Source organism: Uloborus diversus, chromosome 8 (assembly GCF_026930045.1).
Source record: "Uloborus diversus isolate 005 chromosome 8, Udiv.v.3.1, whole genome shotgun sequence".
Taxonomy (NCBI): Eukaryota; Metazoa; Arthropoda; class Arachnida; order Araneae; family Uloboridae; genus Uloborus; species Uloborus diversus.
The window spans coordinates 160,739,673-160,756,592 of record NC_072738.1 but is presented as its reverse complement, the minus strand read 5'-3'; positions in this window follow the sequence as shown (position 1 = coordinate 160,756,592).

Genomic DNA, 16,920 nt, shown 5'->3' with positions numbered 1-16,920 from the left:
TTTTTTTTTTTTCTATTGCAAAGGAAACAAAAAAGGTAACTCGTTCTAAAAATTGAAAATCTTAAAAAATGAAGAAAATAAAGAAAATGTTTTTCTGTTTTTAGAGCCGATTATCTGGAGGCCTAGTGCGGATAGGGAAAAACTCGGACAATTTTAAATAGGGAACTTAAGGTATGTTCTTCACAGAACTAAAGCAGTTGAAATAAAATTTTATGCACAATGGTTTTGTTTTTTTAAATGGCGACATGTTTGTTGATTTTCTTGTAACAGTCTAAAAATCTTGTTATAACGTCAAATGTTTTTTCTATTTCATCTTCATCAGGATAACAAACCTCTTGGCTAGAAGAAGGATTTTCAGCTGAGGACTTTTCAATGTCCTTATCATGCTCATCGTGTTTTGCCTTTGAGTCAGGTTCGGAAAGGTGAGAACCATTCCTCTTCTCCTCAATTTCTTCTGAAATTTTAGACACATAACTTTCAGGTATTTCTTTGCTTGACACCACCCGATTCTCAGAGAGGATAGAATTTGAAAGAGATAAGTTATAGGAGGTTGTTGATAGACATGAATCTACTTTACGATTCGGACCCCTTTTGTCCTTCCGGATGTTTATTGCCGAACAAACAGCATTCCTTCTAAACCTCAAATTGGGTTTTCTATTTTCGAATTTGATTGGATTGTGTTGTTCCTTAAAAGTTTCTGGGGTGACTGAAACTGAAATGCCATCCCCGATACAGTTTTGGCTATCTTGTGAACGGTTACAAATGGTACTCACAGAACCAGATGCTTCTTCTTGATGTTGTGCATTGTAGCCAACCTTACTTTCCAACCTAGATGTTTCTTCGTCACCGTGCTGTAAATTGTTGCGATTTTTACTCGCTGGGCTGGTTGTTTCATCGTCATTGCCATCTGCACTGTAGAAAACTGTGCTCCCCCTGCTGGATGTTTCATCCGCAACGGTTGAAGGTGTACTATTACGACATGTTAAATGTATTTCAGGATTTTCCACAACACTTGAAACTAAAGCTTCATTAAAACTCAATAAACTCGTAGACTGTACGGGTTCAGCTGCAGGGACAACACTTCTTGAGGCACTTTCATGATTATTACTATTTTCCATTGTGTTAATGGGGAAGCCTTTCAAATGTTCTAAAACTGGCGGGCTTCTGTTTGTCGAATATGACGTTAATAGTCTTTGACATGACCCCTTTCTCGTTCCTGATTCCCCTTTGTGTTCCAAAGCACTGTCATCGGAACCTGGATTAAAACTCTGAGCAGTGGAAATAGACAGTGCATTATAAGAGTCCGCTAACCTAATTAATGCATTCTGTTCTGCTCCCTCAGACAATGGTTGTTGCTCATCTTGATTATTTATTTGATGTAGCAATGTTTCCTTATTTGACGAGTGAAGCAATTTAAAATCATCGTTTGCCTGAGTATTATTTTCTAAGAGGTTATTGGGTTTAAGTTTATTTTCATCGCAAAAATCTTCCTCGTTGTACCGGTCCACTTTAGTTTCTTTCGGAAAAAACAACTCAACAATCTTTTCTTGAAATGTTACTTCAAAAGGAATACGACGTTCATCAGAAGGACGGTTTCTGTCATCTTCACTTGAGGTGAGATTGAGTGATGACAAATATTGGAATTCTTTTTGGATGTCGAGAATTTCCGACCGAGTAAGTCGATCGGAAAAGCTTCCAAAAAGCCCATCATCTCCTATTTTAAATTCAAGGTCTTTCGACTCAACGTATTGTTTGATTCTTATTTTTGCGATTTTCTTTTGAGTTTCACTTACTGGTTCAAGGTTTTGAATTTTCATGATATAGCTTGAAAGGATCACTTCACGCTCAACTTTGCTGTCAGATACTGCTTTGAAATTTTCAGACCTTTTGGTTTCACTTTCATCTGTTGTTTTAGGTAAATAAGAAGACATGTCAATGGATAAATTTTCTCCCATAGTGTTAGTTTCTTCTTTACAAAGCTTCATTATTTGGGGTTTCACTTCTTTCCCATCAAAAAGCTTAATTGCAACAGGTTTTCTAGGTCCCGCAGTCATTATTTGGGGGGTCACTTCTTCATCATCAGAAAGTGTAATCATAATAGGTTTTTTACTTAAATTTCCATCTGAAACTGATGAGCTATCTTTCACAAATTTGTCCGATGAAGTATCAAGAACACAAACTTCATCCGAAGGTATTTCATCAGCGTTACTTTCAAACGCTAATGATTTAGCGTTACTTAATGAAACAAACTCATTAACTTCTTGTTTAACGCTTCTGCCATTTGTAGGTTCAATAATGTTCCCTGTTATTCCTGATGAGCAATTATCAGAAATATTTTTCATTTTTTCTTTCGTAGATAGAAGTTGTGTATTTATAGGGCAAGAGGAAAATTCATCCGATTTTTCATTGGAAGTCGTTCTAACTAATGTTCTTGATACCATTTCACGACTGTTATTTGATATAGCTTGGGAAACCATTTCATGACTGTCGTTTGGTGTAGCTTCGAAAACCATTTCATGACTGTTGTTTGGTGCACCTTGGGAAACCATGTCATGACTGTTGTTTGGTGTAGCTTGGGAAACCATTTCATGACTGTTGTTTGGTGTAGCTTGGGAAACCATTTCATGACTGTTTGGTGTTGCTTGGGAAACCATTTCATGACTGTTGTTTGGTGTGGCTTGGGAAATCATTTCATGACTGTTGTTTGGTGTAGCTTGGGAAACCATTTCATGACTGTTGTTTAGTGTAGCTTGGGATATTATTTCATGACTGTTGTTTGGTTTAGCTTGGGAAACCATTTCACGACTGTTGTTTGGTGAAGCTTGGGAAACCATTTCACGACTGTTGTTTGGTGTAGCTTGGGAAACCATTTCACGACTGTTTTTTGGTGTAGCTTGGGAAACCATTTCACGACTGTTGTTTGGTGCAGCTTGGGGAACCATTTCACGACTGTTGTTTGGTACTGCTTGGGGAACCATTTCACGACTGTTGTTTGGTGCTGCTTGGGGAACCATTTCACGACTGTTGTTTGGTGCTGCTTGGGGAACCATTTCACGACTGTTGTTTGGTGCTGCTTCTGGAACCATTTCACGACAGTTTGGTGCTGCTTGGGGAACCATTTCACGACGTTTGTTTGGTGCTGCTTGGGAAACCATTTCACGACTGTTGTTTGGTGTAGCTTGGGGAACCATTTCACGACTGTTGTTTGGTGTAGCTTGGGGAACCATTTCACGACTGTCGTTTGGTGCTGCTTGGGGAACCATTTCACGACTGTCGTTTGGTGCTGCTTGGGTAACCATTTCACAAGTGTCGTTTGGTGCTGCTTGGGGAACCATTTCACGACTGTCGTTTGGTGCTGCTTGGGGAACCATTTCACGACTGTCGTTTGGTGCTGCTTGGGGAACCATTTCAGGACTGTCGTTTGGTGCTCCTTGGGGAACCATTTCATGACTGTCGTTTGGCGTAGCTTGGGAAACCATTTCATGAACGTTGTTTGGCGTAGCTTGGGAAACCATTTCATGACTGTTGTTTGGCGTAGCTTGAGAAACCATTTCTTGACTGTTGTTTGGTGTAGCTTGGGAAACCCTTTCTTGACTGTTGTTTGGCGTAGCTTGGGAAACCATTTCTTGACTGTTGTTTGGCGCACCTTGGGAAACCATTTCATGACTGTTGTTTGGTGCAGCTTGGGAAACCATTTCATGATTGTTGTTTGGTGCAGCTTGGGGAACCATTTCACGACTGTTGTTTGGTACTGCTTGGGGAACCATTTCACGACTGTTGTTTGGTGCTGCTTGGGGAACCATTTCACGACTGTTGTTTGGTGCTGCTTGGGGAACCATTTCACGACTGTTGTTTGGTGCTGCTTCTGGAACCATTTCACGACAGTTTGGTGCTGCTTGGGGAACCATTTCACGACGTTTGTTTGGTGCTGCTTGGGAAACCATTTCACGACTGTTGTTTGGTGTAGCTTGGGGAACCATTTCATGACTGTTGTTTGGTTTTGCTTGTAGAACCATTTCATGACTGTTGTTTGACGCAGCTTGGGAAACCATTTCACGACTGTTGTTTGACGCATCTTGGGAAACCATTTCACGACTGTTGTTTGGCGCAGCTTGGGAAACCATTTCACGACTGTTGTTTGGCACAGCTTGGGAAACCATTTCAAGACTGTTGTTTGAAAAAGCTTGTGAAACCATTTCATGAATGTTGTTTGGCGCAGCTTGGGAAACCATTTCATGAATGTTGTTTGGTGCAGCTTGGGAAACCATTTCATGACTGTTGTTTGGCGCAGCTTGGGAAACCATTTCACGACTTTTGTTTGGTGTAGCTTGGGAAACCATTTCACGACTGTTGTTTGGTGTAGCTTGGGGAACCATTTCACGACTGTTGTTTGGTGAAGCTTTGGGAACCATTTCACGACTGTCGTTTGGTGTTGCTTGGGGAACCATTTCACGACTGTCGTTTGGTGCTGCTTGGGGAACCATTTCACGAGTGTCGTTTGGTGCTGCTTGGGGAACCATTTCAGGAGTGTCGTTTGGTGCTGCTTGGGGAATCATTTCTTGAGTGTCGTTTGGTGCTGCTTGGGGAACCATTTCACGACTGTCGTTTGGTGCTGCTTGGGGAACCATTTCACGACTGTCGTTTGGTGCTGCTTGGGGAACCATTTCACGACTGTCGTTTGGTGCTGCTTGGGGAACCATTTCACGACTGTCGTTTGGTGCTGCTTGGGGAACTATTTCACTACTGTCGTTTGGTGTAGCTTGGGGATTCATTTCACGACGGTTGTTTGGTGTAGCTTGGGGAACCATTTCACGACTGTTGTTTGGTGTAGCTTGGGGAACCATTTCACTACTGTTGTTTGGTGTAGCTTGGGGAACCATTTCACGACTGTTGTTTGGTGTAGCTTGGGGAATCATTTCACGACTGTTTTTTGGCGTAGCTTGGGAAACCATTTCACGATTGTTTTTTGGCGCAGCTTGGGAAACCATTTCACAACTGTTGTTTGGTGTAGCTTGGGAAACCATTTCACGACTGTTGTTTGGTGTAGCTTGGGGAGCCATTTCACGACTGTTGTTTGGTGTAGCTTGGGAAACCATTTCATGACTGTTGTTTGGCGTAGCTTGGGAAACCATTTCTTGACTGTTGTTTGGTGTAGCTTGGGAAACCATTTCTTGACTGTTGTTGTGTGTAGCTTGGGAAACCATTTCTTGACTGTTGTTTGGCGCATCTTGGGAAACCATTTCATGACTGTTGTTTGGTGCAGCTTGGGAAACCATATCATGCTTGTTGTTTGGTGCAGCTTGGGAAACCATATCATGCTTGTTGTTTGGTGCAGCTTGGGAAACCATTTCATGACTGTTGTTTGGTGTAGCTTGGGGAACAATTTCATAACTGTTGTTTGGTGTAGCTTGGGGAACCATCTCTTGACTGTTGTTTGACGCAGCTTGGGAAACCATTTCATGACTGTTGTTTGACGCAGCTTGGGAAACCATTTCACGACTGTTGTTTGACGCATCTTGGGAAAAAATTTCATGACTGTTGTTTGGCGCAGCTTGGGAAACCATTTCTTGACTGTTGTTTGACGCAGCTTGGGAAACCATTTCATGACTGTTGTTTGACGCAGCTTGGGAAACCATTTCATGACTGTTATTTGACGTAGCTTGGGAAACAATGCCGGCTATATTTATGTCATTAGATCCAAATGTGTTTCTAGCCAATCCGTTTGTGGCACAGTCAGTTGTTTCAAAAGGGCTAACATCTTGTAATGCATTTTTATTCATGTCAACGTCAGAAAGAGTTTTTTCTTCAGTAATGAGAGCTGAAGAGTTTTGCTCAAAATTCTTCACAACGTGATGTAACATATGATTACCTTTGGAACTAAGATCCCGATTGTTGTCGAAGTGAGAATTGGCTTCGTATCCACCGTTGACTGCAACTAAAATAGGCAGTTTCGGTGGAACCCTTTCGACGAAATCTGATGCATCGCAAGTGCTGTTTGAGTTCCCCAGTGCAGGCTGCGAAGGATTATCGCCAATTGACAGTGGCGACTCTGTGGAATAATTACTGATTGGAATCAGTATCGGCATGAGGTCTTCTACTCCTGCTGAAGTATTAATGGAATTAGTAATACTCTGAGTGTTCAGTGTTGTTGGCGGAATTTCTTCGGAAGCAAATCCCGAGCATCTTATTATTCGTTTTTTCAAAGGCATCCACTTGAGATCCTTATCCTTACGGGAATTGATAAAGTGAGTACCTTCTGCATGAAGTTTGGTAGGCAATGTAACAGGGACAACATTTTCTGCGTCAGAGCTATGGTGGAAAGATTCATTTGGTTGAATAGTGGCCGCATTAGAAGTTGCTTCATTTGAAACTTGTTTAGTAGGTGGCTCTTTATATTTGCAAAACATAGACAGTCTAGGTCTTTTAGCATGTCCTAACTGGGATAATTTATTTGACACGCCATCTTCCTGAGTGCACTCAGCTGTTCCGTCAGCAGATGGGATATTAGTGCTGCAAGTGTTTTTTGGCAAAATGTTTGCATGCGACAAAGTACGCTTTCTGAAGTTTATTGAATTCAACCAACTCCCACTCTGATTATCTACCTCGTCAGAGATTTCGTTATTTCCGAACTGTTGTAACTTGTTAGCGACACTTTTCTTATGAAAAGATGGTTTTTCACAGTCTTTATTTTTATGGTTCTTTAAGAGCGATCCATCTGTGGGGAGAGTTTTACGTAAAGTTACAGACTGCATGTCATTTATTGCTTCAGGAAGAGAAGATAATGGCGCATCTAACGACCGGTTTTGTGTTATTTCTGATGCATCAGAGTTACATGAAAAATCATCAACAATGTTGAGCTTGTTTCTTTGAGGTTTTGACTTACTCTGTTTGACACTCGATTTAGTTTGTTTGACCTTGTTTGACCTTGATTTAGTCTCTGAATTCAACCTACCATCATCTGTCGAAGAAAAACCGTCCGTGGTATTATTGGAGTGAATTATTTCGCTACACACACGTGCAGAGTCCGAAACTGTAACTTTAAGTGCAGCTGTTACTGATCGCGTCATAATGCGTTCTCTTAGAGTCGAAGACTCTGCACATTTTTCATCCACATTTCTTTTACGTCCTTTTTTCTTTTCATTTACTCTTGTAGCAGATTTCACGTCGTAAAAGTGAAGTCCCCGATCGGCTTTCCTGCGTAACTTCTTTCTTATCCTATTGGGTTTTGAAGCAGTTGGCACTGAAGAGTGAAATGTTTGGTCTTTTTCGCACATGAAGTCATTTTCTCTGTTAGATGGAAATGTAGCTGCAGGACTTTCTTCATCATTTTCCTGTGTAGTCGAGGCGTTTTTGGACTTTGCTTCATCTTTATCTGAAGTAACGGTGCTTATGTCCAGCGCAATATTCTGAATGGACGTCATTTTAGGTCTTTTGGGGGAGCCCTTGACATTTCTGCTAGCGTGATTATCTGGTTCTGAAATTACACTTTCAGAAGTCTGCAATACATTTTCAGAAGTTTTTGGTTCTTTTGGGAATGTCAGACAATTTAATGACAGACATGCAACGGAGAGTTCTTTTAATTGAAAGCGATTTTTCATGGTAGGTGTGTCAACGTCTTTTATTGCAGTAGATTTTGATGCAATAGCAAGACCTTTCTTACTTGACTTTTTCGGCCTTCCTCTCTTAGATTTATGTGTAACTGTTGAATGAAGGTCTGTGAAATTCTGAGAGGATGAAAACGGGTCTTTCAAATTATTTCCTGATGATGAGTTTTCTTCCAAAGGTGTGCTCCTTTCGATTGGGATTACAGAATATTGACTCGCTGATAAATTTTGATTGTCACTGCTGCTTACTTTTTTCCTCTTCTTTAGTAGTAGCTTTGTTGTGAACGGTATATCATCATGGGGAGAGGACTTCACTTCGTTTGTCTTCGAAATAGCTTCACACGTTTCACTTAAACTCTCTTGAGCGAAAGTAGAATATATATTGGCTGGAATAACAGTGGTATTGCTTTGATGAAGCTCATTGTTGGACTTTGACTGCTTACATTTATTTATTGAAGATTCTTGGTTTTTGAGACCATCTCTTCCAAGACTAGAGGATCTGGATCGGGTCATCATGGGTTTTTCCAAGGAAACTGGTTTTTTTCGACAGTTTCTCAAATTATAACTTTTAGTTAACGATCGAGATCGTCTCTTTATTGGCTTAATAAAATCATCGACATTTTCGATAAGCTTTTCTTCCGAATGGGGCACCCGTGTTGAAGAAACTCCACTCGATAAATGTGTGTCATTGTTTTCAACATTCATGGAAGCCTGATTTAAAACCGATTTTGTAGATGAATCAATCGATGATTCACCACCACCGAAACTCGGTGAAAATTTATCAGAAATCAAACTATTTCTGCATTCCTTGGTGCTTTCAGAGTCATTTTCTGTGTTAGAGCCATTTGAAATATCGGACAGTGTAATTCCAGGGGGAGTGGAATTTTCTTGAATATTTTTCTTGCTTCTCAGAGTAGGTCCTTTCTTACTTAGGTGACCCCGTCGATTCTTTACTCTTTTAATTTTCTTTGATCCTCCGGTAATGTCCGAAAGGTTTTCAGTCAAAATTGACGACTGCTCTGAACGTACTACAGTCTGAAGATTTGCTTCTTTGATACCGTCATCTTTAACAACTTGGTCATTAAGAACTCGATCCACATCAATTGAGAATTCTTTATTACATAAAACAGATTCGTCTGAGTTCAATCTTTTTCTCTTAGCGTCAGGTTCCATATAGTTATTTACTATTGCACTATCGTGTGAAATGTCTGATAAAGGTTTTCCAGGTAAAGATGGAATAGCAGGAGGAATATCTTTGTTTGTAAAATCTTTCACATGGTTATTAAGAACAGATTTAACAAGAGATTTATTACTTGGAAATGTTTTGATTTCACTATTAGATTCAATTCTGAGCATTAATTCGTTAGGAGTAATACACTTTGAACCATTTGCTGAATGAGATTTTGAAACTGTGCTGAGATTTTTTGAGATGGTACTAGACATTGTTTCTTCATTCCGTTCCGAAGACGTTATAGCAGTATTCTTAGACCCTAAATCTTCAACATGTCTTGAACTGGAAGGTGTTTTAAAATTTATCGAATCATCAGAAATTTGTGGCATTTGAGATGAACACTTTGACTTCGAAGTGTTCGACCTGGTTTCATGTTTAGAGTCTTTCGCGAAAGATGTATTATTTTTTGAAGCTTTTTTCTTTCCCTTATTTTCAGAAATGGTAGTTGTATCAAGAGCTTCTAATAATTCGTCACGTAATGCTATTTCTATATCAGTATCAGAGTCGAGGTCCTTTGAATATGTCTGACAATGGTTTGAAGCGTTTTTTAACCTAGAAGTATTTTCGGAAATTTCAAACTTGGAAGAACATTCTCTCTGAGCAAATGACTTGCAGTTTGAAACCAGTTGTGAAGAAGGTGGAGAGGTTTCAGGCTTTTGTGTACCCAGGGACACTTCCTGAGAACGATTGTTGGATTTTTGTTTCTTATATTCGGAAATTTCAAACTTGGAAGAACATTCTTTCTGAGCAAATGACTTGCAGTTTAAAACCAGTTGTGAAGTAGGTGGAGGAGTTTCAGGCTTTTGTGTACCCAGGCACACTTCCTGAGAACGATTGTTGGATTTTTGTTTCCTATATTCGGAAATTTCAAACTTGGAAGAACATTCTCTCTGAGCAAATGACTTGCAGTTTGAAACCAGTTGTGAAGAAAGTGGAGGAGTTTCAGGCTTTTGTGTACTCAGGGACACTTCCTGAGAACGATTGTTGGATTTTTGTTTCTTATATTCCGTAAGACTTATCGCTTCTTTGGCTCGTAGATGGTGACAGTGCAAGGATGGATTAGACGATTTTTTTTCTAAAACAGTAGACCGTTCTGACGATGAGGCTGAAAGGTTTTTGAAACTTAATGAGGGTGCGTGATGTTGTTTTACATTTTGCGCCATTGAAAAAGAACTGTCAGTACTGTTACTAAACGAAGAAGCACAACAGCGTTCTGTGGAATTTCTTAAAACAGATGTTTTTGAGTAAAATCCAGAAGTTGGAATTCGATTTTTAGGAATCTCCAGACATCTATTTTTCCTGGGCTGATTTTCACTATTACTGTGGAAATATTTACCAGCAGTAAAAACTCCTCGTTCACTTTCGCAGTGTGAACACATGTTGGCATTGCATTTTAACTTTGATGAAGATCCAGCTGTCGAATCCACGCAATGTTTTGATTGAATTTGATTAACATTGCTGGAAATAAGTGAACTTGAATGTGATTGACAGTTAAAAGACTTAGTGTTTTCCTGACCTCCGTTAGCATACTCCATGTCTGGAGTGTAAGAGGATATTTGACAACAAGTGCTCAAGGGATTTTCGGCGAGGAACGATTTTGTAGTGTTCTCCTGATTGCTTGTAAAAGAACTGATGAACTCTTCCATTGTCGATTCTTCATTACAAGACGAGACAGAGGACAGCCGTGATCTTAAAAAACTACCAAGTTTTAAGATATTTTCATCCTTGTCAATTTGTAAATTACTTTTCCATTCAAGTCTTTTCACCAGTCGGGGGTCAATAGGTTTGTGGTGATCCGAAGCTCCATTGTCAGAAGGTTTGTTTCTTGAAGTTTCACTTAGAGTTATATTGCTGTTCGAATACAATAGTATATCGCTTTCAAAACCGAATTTTACCTTCTGCAAAGACTTTGTTGTGGGCGGTCCGTACGGTATTTTCAATCTCGGATCCCCAACACTGGCCCTATCAATGGGTAATTTCAACTCTTCGACATAAACTAATGGATGGCGTCTAAATTTCGAACTTTTACACCTTTTTGCTGCACTTGTGTAGTGAGGAAGGTCTTCTGTATAAACTTTCGGTTTGCATTTTACACCCTCCAATGTTTTCAGCACGGGTGGTTTTCTTGCATGGGAGTGACAGTTTTCAGCGGGCATTTTGTGTTTAACTCTAACAATGTCTATGCCTTCCCACAACTCCGGTTCCATGCACATTTGGTGACGCTGGCAGTGACAGCAACAAGGGAGATGACTAAAATGATAGCGATTGCGATTGGCATTTTCACGACTACGCTCTGGATCAGCCTGTGACTGATACGAAACGGGTTCACTTCCATTATCCTTCGTGATGCGAACATTATAAGCTTCATCTTCTTCATTAGTATTAACGTGTTCCATTTTAAAACTCTCGTTTGAGGCTTATACAGCAAAAATATTCATTAATAGACTTGTCAGTTTGTTACGGCAAACAAAAATATAGGTTATGTCCAACCTCATGTTTAGCTTTTAGAAGGTAAATTTTAGAGTTCAAAGTCTCATTTTGAAGCTAGTATCTCTTCTTTAAGCAAAGATAACGATTATTCCCATCGTGAGAGGTTACAAATCTTTTCGTCTTTTTTTCGTTTTTCAAGAACATGACGGAAGTCTGTAATCTCAATGTACCTGACTATGTTAAAGATAATCAAGTCTCTTCGCGGGTGAAGCTCTATAGGAAGTTTTACCATTTCCAGGCCTGCACCTAAAAAAAGAGCAGAAAAATAAATTACTAAAAATATTTTAAGTATTCTTAGTTTATGTATTGAATACTAAATTGTTGATCGGCAATGAACCACGTTCCTAATTTGAAACACATACCAGGATGTATCAGAATTATTATTTTTTCTTTTACATAAAATTTTTATTAGTGTGAAAAACTTGCGAGTTGTTGTTAATATTTGCAAAATTTTGTTCAGTTGCCTGTGGTGCCGTTCATTATACAAAATTTGTTAAATTCCGCCGTTTTATGGATGTATTTTTTTTTACCATAAGAAATTGAAAGTCTTAGTTTCTATAGGGCGGAAAAGTTGCGTTTTGCTAGCAAACTTATGCTGATATGAGTCAATATCTTCAGTTGAAGGTAACTATTGGGGCGCGGGGAACTAAAAAATTTAATATAGTGATCGACTGAAGATATTAAATCAGATCAACTAATATTTTCTAGCATAGTGCAACAATAACTTAAGCTTTTCTTACGATTGGAAATTCGATATAAGATTTTTTGTTTGATACATCCTACTGAATACACACATAAATATAGGATAGATCCAGTCAGTTACCCCACGCGGATAAGGGATGATTACTTAACAACAGCTGAATATGACAATTTTGACTCCATTAAATGCTTTATAAATCCGCTTTGTCTAAAATTTCCTAAGTTAAAACATATAATTTAGAAAATTCATTCAAAAAAATCCTCGTAAATGTACCCCGGTCCACCCTACATTTTGTTCAAGGAGGCTTTTTTCTCTTTCTTTTACTTTTACGGGAGGGTAGGCTGAAAAGGGAAAACAAAGACTCATGCTTAAAAATACACCACCAGCTCAGTCCTTCCATCCGAGGACTGCAGTTTCGTGCTTTTTAGCACTAATCAGCCCGGAATAGGAATCACATGCACTGTAAAAAAATTCCGAAATGTTACTGGGTATTTCCGTGTCACGTTTCGGAATTTTAATGGTTTTTATCCACTTCCTGGAAAAATTAAGTATTCTTGACAAAAAGTTTCCTGAATTGCTACAAGTCGCAAGAATGCAGACTTTTCACTGTTGTGAAAAATATTTTTAGCTTCCAGTTTAAAGATTAATTGAGCGCATTTATAAAGTGAATCGGCTTTACTTCAAGTACGGCCCGTCCATGCTAGTTAAGCTCCCAATGGGAGAGCAAAAGTGTGGACTGCATTGCTTTGCTAGATTTGTAGGCAAGTAAAATTCTCGTTACTTGCAATTCTGGCATAGCTTTGGCCATGTTTGCAAAAATGCTCTTTTAACTTCCTTGATAAATCAGAATGATGCCAAGATCTTATTTCCACAGACACAAATGGTTTTCAACGGGAAGATTTCTGAATTTTTCAGGAGGCTTCCAGGATAATATCAGGAAGTTTAACCGAATTTTAGCGGAAAAAGTTCCTTGAATTTGCAAGATATGTTACTGGCAGATATTGGGCACATCAGCTGCCCTATATTTTCCAGGAACGTTTCTGAATCGTTTTTACAGTATGAGCTGGAGGCGAAAGGCCTCTTAAGGGAGCCAAGAGGGTCAAGACTTATGGTTTGACTGAAAAGTATAACATCAATGCAAAATGTTAAAAGTATTTTTAATGGGGCCGCAAACGCTTGTATTTCCAACAGATAAAAATATCAGTCCGGAAGTTGATAGTTTTACCCTGGGGTAAACACTTTACTGTTTTGGAAAATTAAAACCTGGGGGAGGGGGAGACAGGGAGTTTTCCACATCATTTTTATTAATAACATACACTGTAAAAAAATTCCGAAACGTTCCTGAGTGTTTCCGTGTAACGTTTCGGGATTTCAATGGTTTTTATCCACTTCCTGGAAATATCAAGTATCATTGTCAAAAAGTTTCCTGAATTGCAACAAGTTGCACGTAAGCAGACTTCTCTCTGTTGTAAAAAATATTTTTAGCTCCCAGTTTAAAGATTAACTAAGAGCATTTATAAAGTGTATCGACTTCCGTTCGATTCCGGCTCGTCCATGCCGATTAAACTTCCAAAGGGAGCAAATAAGTATGGACTACGTAGCTTAGCAAGAATTGCAATCAAGCGAGATGCTTAATACTTGCAATTCTGGCTTAGCTTTGGCCATTTTTGCAATACTGCTTTTGCAACTGTCTTGATTCATCTGGAAGGTGCCAAGCTGTTATATTATCACTACCTTAAATTACTCTGAAGTTCCGGGGACACGACTGGCTTTAAATGGGAAGACTTCTGGATTTTTCAGGAAGGTTACTGAATTTTAGCGGAAAACGTTCCTGGTTTTTGCGAGATATGTTACTGGCAGAAATTGGGCACTTCAGCTGCCTATTCTTTTCCAGGAACGTTTTTGAATCGTTTTTACAGTGTAGGAAAAGAAAAAAAAGATAGGGACGTGGACAGGAAAAGGGAAAGGAGAGAGGACCCAGACACTGATCGGTTTCATTTTATGCCACAAAAGGTATACTAGAAGTGCATTGTTAAAACTTAAGAGAGTTCAAAAGTTCTCGAAACCCTACCTTCTATCAATGCCTAGCTACTGCCCCGCGCCTCTGAACGTTTGACAACAAACATTTAGCATCAGAAAAATAAGTTTAAAATACTTTTGAAGCATGTTTACAAGGACAACAATCAGAGAGTTAAAGGCGGCTAAAATTTCATTTTTAGGGTTTCAAATTTTAAAATTTTCGAGCTTCTTCGAACTTTTCCTCTTACTAACATTCCAAAGATCGTCTAAAAACTGATTTTTAAAAGATAACTTCATAAGTTACCCGGGACAGGGGCCTCCTCAAAAATTACGGATCCTGCATGAATTCTTTTGTGTTTTAAATGTTCACTTCTCTAAAACGCACAAAGGACAAAAAACCTTCGACGTTGTGTTTAGTGCACATGCAGTAAGCATTATCTTTTGCTTGCTCTTAAAAAATGAAAGAATTTCCTGTTCGCATATGACACTTGTTGATACAACTAACACCAATGGCATTAGTTTATTATATTAACCTTTTTTTTTTGTTATGGTTCCTTTTAGGGAACCTATGCTCGCTGGAACATGTAATGGATTATTTATCATTCAGCCATTATTATACTAGACTTTACTATTCTAATTGCTACATTTACTATATACAATATACTATATACAAGACAGAGTGTGTCGCCAATGCGCACATCTCCGGAGTTCGTTCCGAGTCTGTTCAGAGAGGATGTTTTTCCCCAGTGACGTCAGTGGCTTCTGACGTCACTACGATTACGATAGCGGAGTTCAATTAGTTCGATACACCACATTTTTAAGCGGAAAATATTTAGTAGCAATTTTAATAGCAGATTTGCTTTTTCGTTATGATTATTATTTTTATTATTATTGTTTTTTTTAATCAATTAATTTTTTTTTTGTTTAGAAAAAAGTGGCATCTAGAAAAAAAGTAGTTTCGACTAATAGAGTTTATTCTACTCGTTACTGGCGCCAACAAAAATGTATCAGTTTTGATTGTTACTAAAATAGCAAATGCAAATTATTGGAAAATATCTTTGACATTACAACATTCATTTCTTTAAGAAATGTATCTTCATTTCTTCGAAAGTAGTTGTTTAAAAAAAAAAAAAAAATTCCTTTCATTGGATCAAGTTAATGAGCTGAAAGTTTCTAATTTGAGGAGTAATTTCTAACATAAAAGCGGAAACATAATCTTTACTAGCAAATATATTCCAGAAAACGTTTCATTATTAAAAAAAAAAAAAAAAAAAAAAGACTTGATGATGTTTCTAATGAAATCCTTTAGAATTCTTTAAGCTGAGAGTTTTTAGATCAAAGTTACCCGTTCTTAGAAAGAATTAAAAGTATTTAACTCCAAAACATAAAATATAATTTACTTAGGCACTTTAGTCATTCACTATAAGTCTTAATTAATTCTTAATTTTCTTTCTTCAAAAGTTTCTTGCAACATTGGTTATCTTATCTACTTCAAAATATTGTACTAGTTAATACTTTTTCACAAAGCAATGCTTCAATTTAAAATTTGCTTTTTGTTTTTCTTTCAAATTCAATCGTAAAGATTACTTTTGTTTAATTCTTAAAATATTTTAGCGATGTTTAAAGATTTTTATTTCTCTCAAAATTTAACGATATTTTAAGTAACACTGCTACTGAAAAAATACCTAATTAAGGCACACAACACAGGTAATGTTAACACAGGGCGGGTTTAACACAAGCAATAAAATTTCTTAAACATACCCTGCAGAAAAAGATATGCTGTTATAATACGGCTAGTACACTGTAAAAAAATTCCGAAACGTTACTGGGTATTCCCATGTAACATTTCAGGATTTCAATGGTTTTTATCCACTTCCTGGAAATATCAAGTATCATTGTCAAAAAGTTTCCTGAATCGTGACAAGTTGTCCGAATGCAAATAACTCTCTTATGTAAAAAACATTTTTAGCTCCCAGTTTAAAGATTAACTAAGAGTATTTATAAGGTTTATCGGCTTCAGATCAACTAAGGTTCGTCCATGCTGATTAAACTTCCAAAGGGAGCAAATAAGTCTGGACTACGTAGCTTTGCAAGAATTGCAATCAAGTGAGACGCTTGATACTTACTTGCAATTCTGGCTTAGAATTGGCCATATTTTTGCAATACTGCGTTTAGAAATGTTTTGATAAATCAGGAAGGTGCCAAGCTCTTATATTATCCCTACTTAAGATTACTCAAGTTCCAGAGACACGACTGGCTTTAAACGGGAAGATTTCAGGATTTTTCAGGACGGTTACTGAATTTTAGCAGGACACGTTCCTGGTTTTTGCGAGATATGTTACTGGTAGAAATTGGGCACATCAGCTGCCTATTATTTTCCAGGAACGTTTCTGAATCGTTTTTACAGTGTAGCTTTGACTAAAAGTATATGAAATATCTTAAGTGCAACCCAAATTGTTCAAAAAAAAAAAAAAAACATTTGAGAATATTTTTGATTACAAAAAAAAAAAAAAATCTTGTTAAAACGAACTTCAGTTAGATTTGTTAAAATGAAAATGTAATGAAATTCTGCACGTCAAACTCGGACATGATAATCGGTGGGGCCGATCAATGATCATGACCATTGTTAATGCTAGAGTTTCTCCATTATGTAGTTTTTTTTTTTTTTCAAAATAATGTTTCAAAATTTCATTCAATTTCTGTGTGATTTCAGAAACGTTCCTGAAAACCAATATGCAGCTGATGTGCTCAACATATCCAACATGTTTCCAGTAACATACCTTGCAAAAACCGGAAACGTTTTCTGCTGAAATTCAGTACCCTTCCTGAATTTTTACTGGAAATCTTCCCGTTTAAAGTCAGTCGTGTCTCTGGAT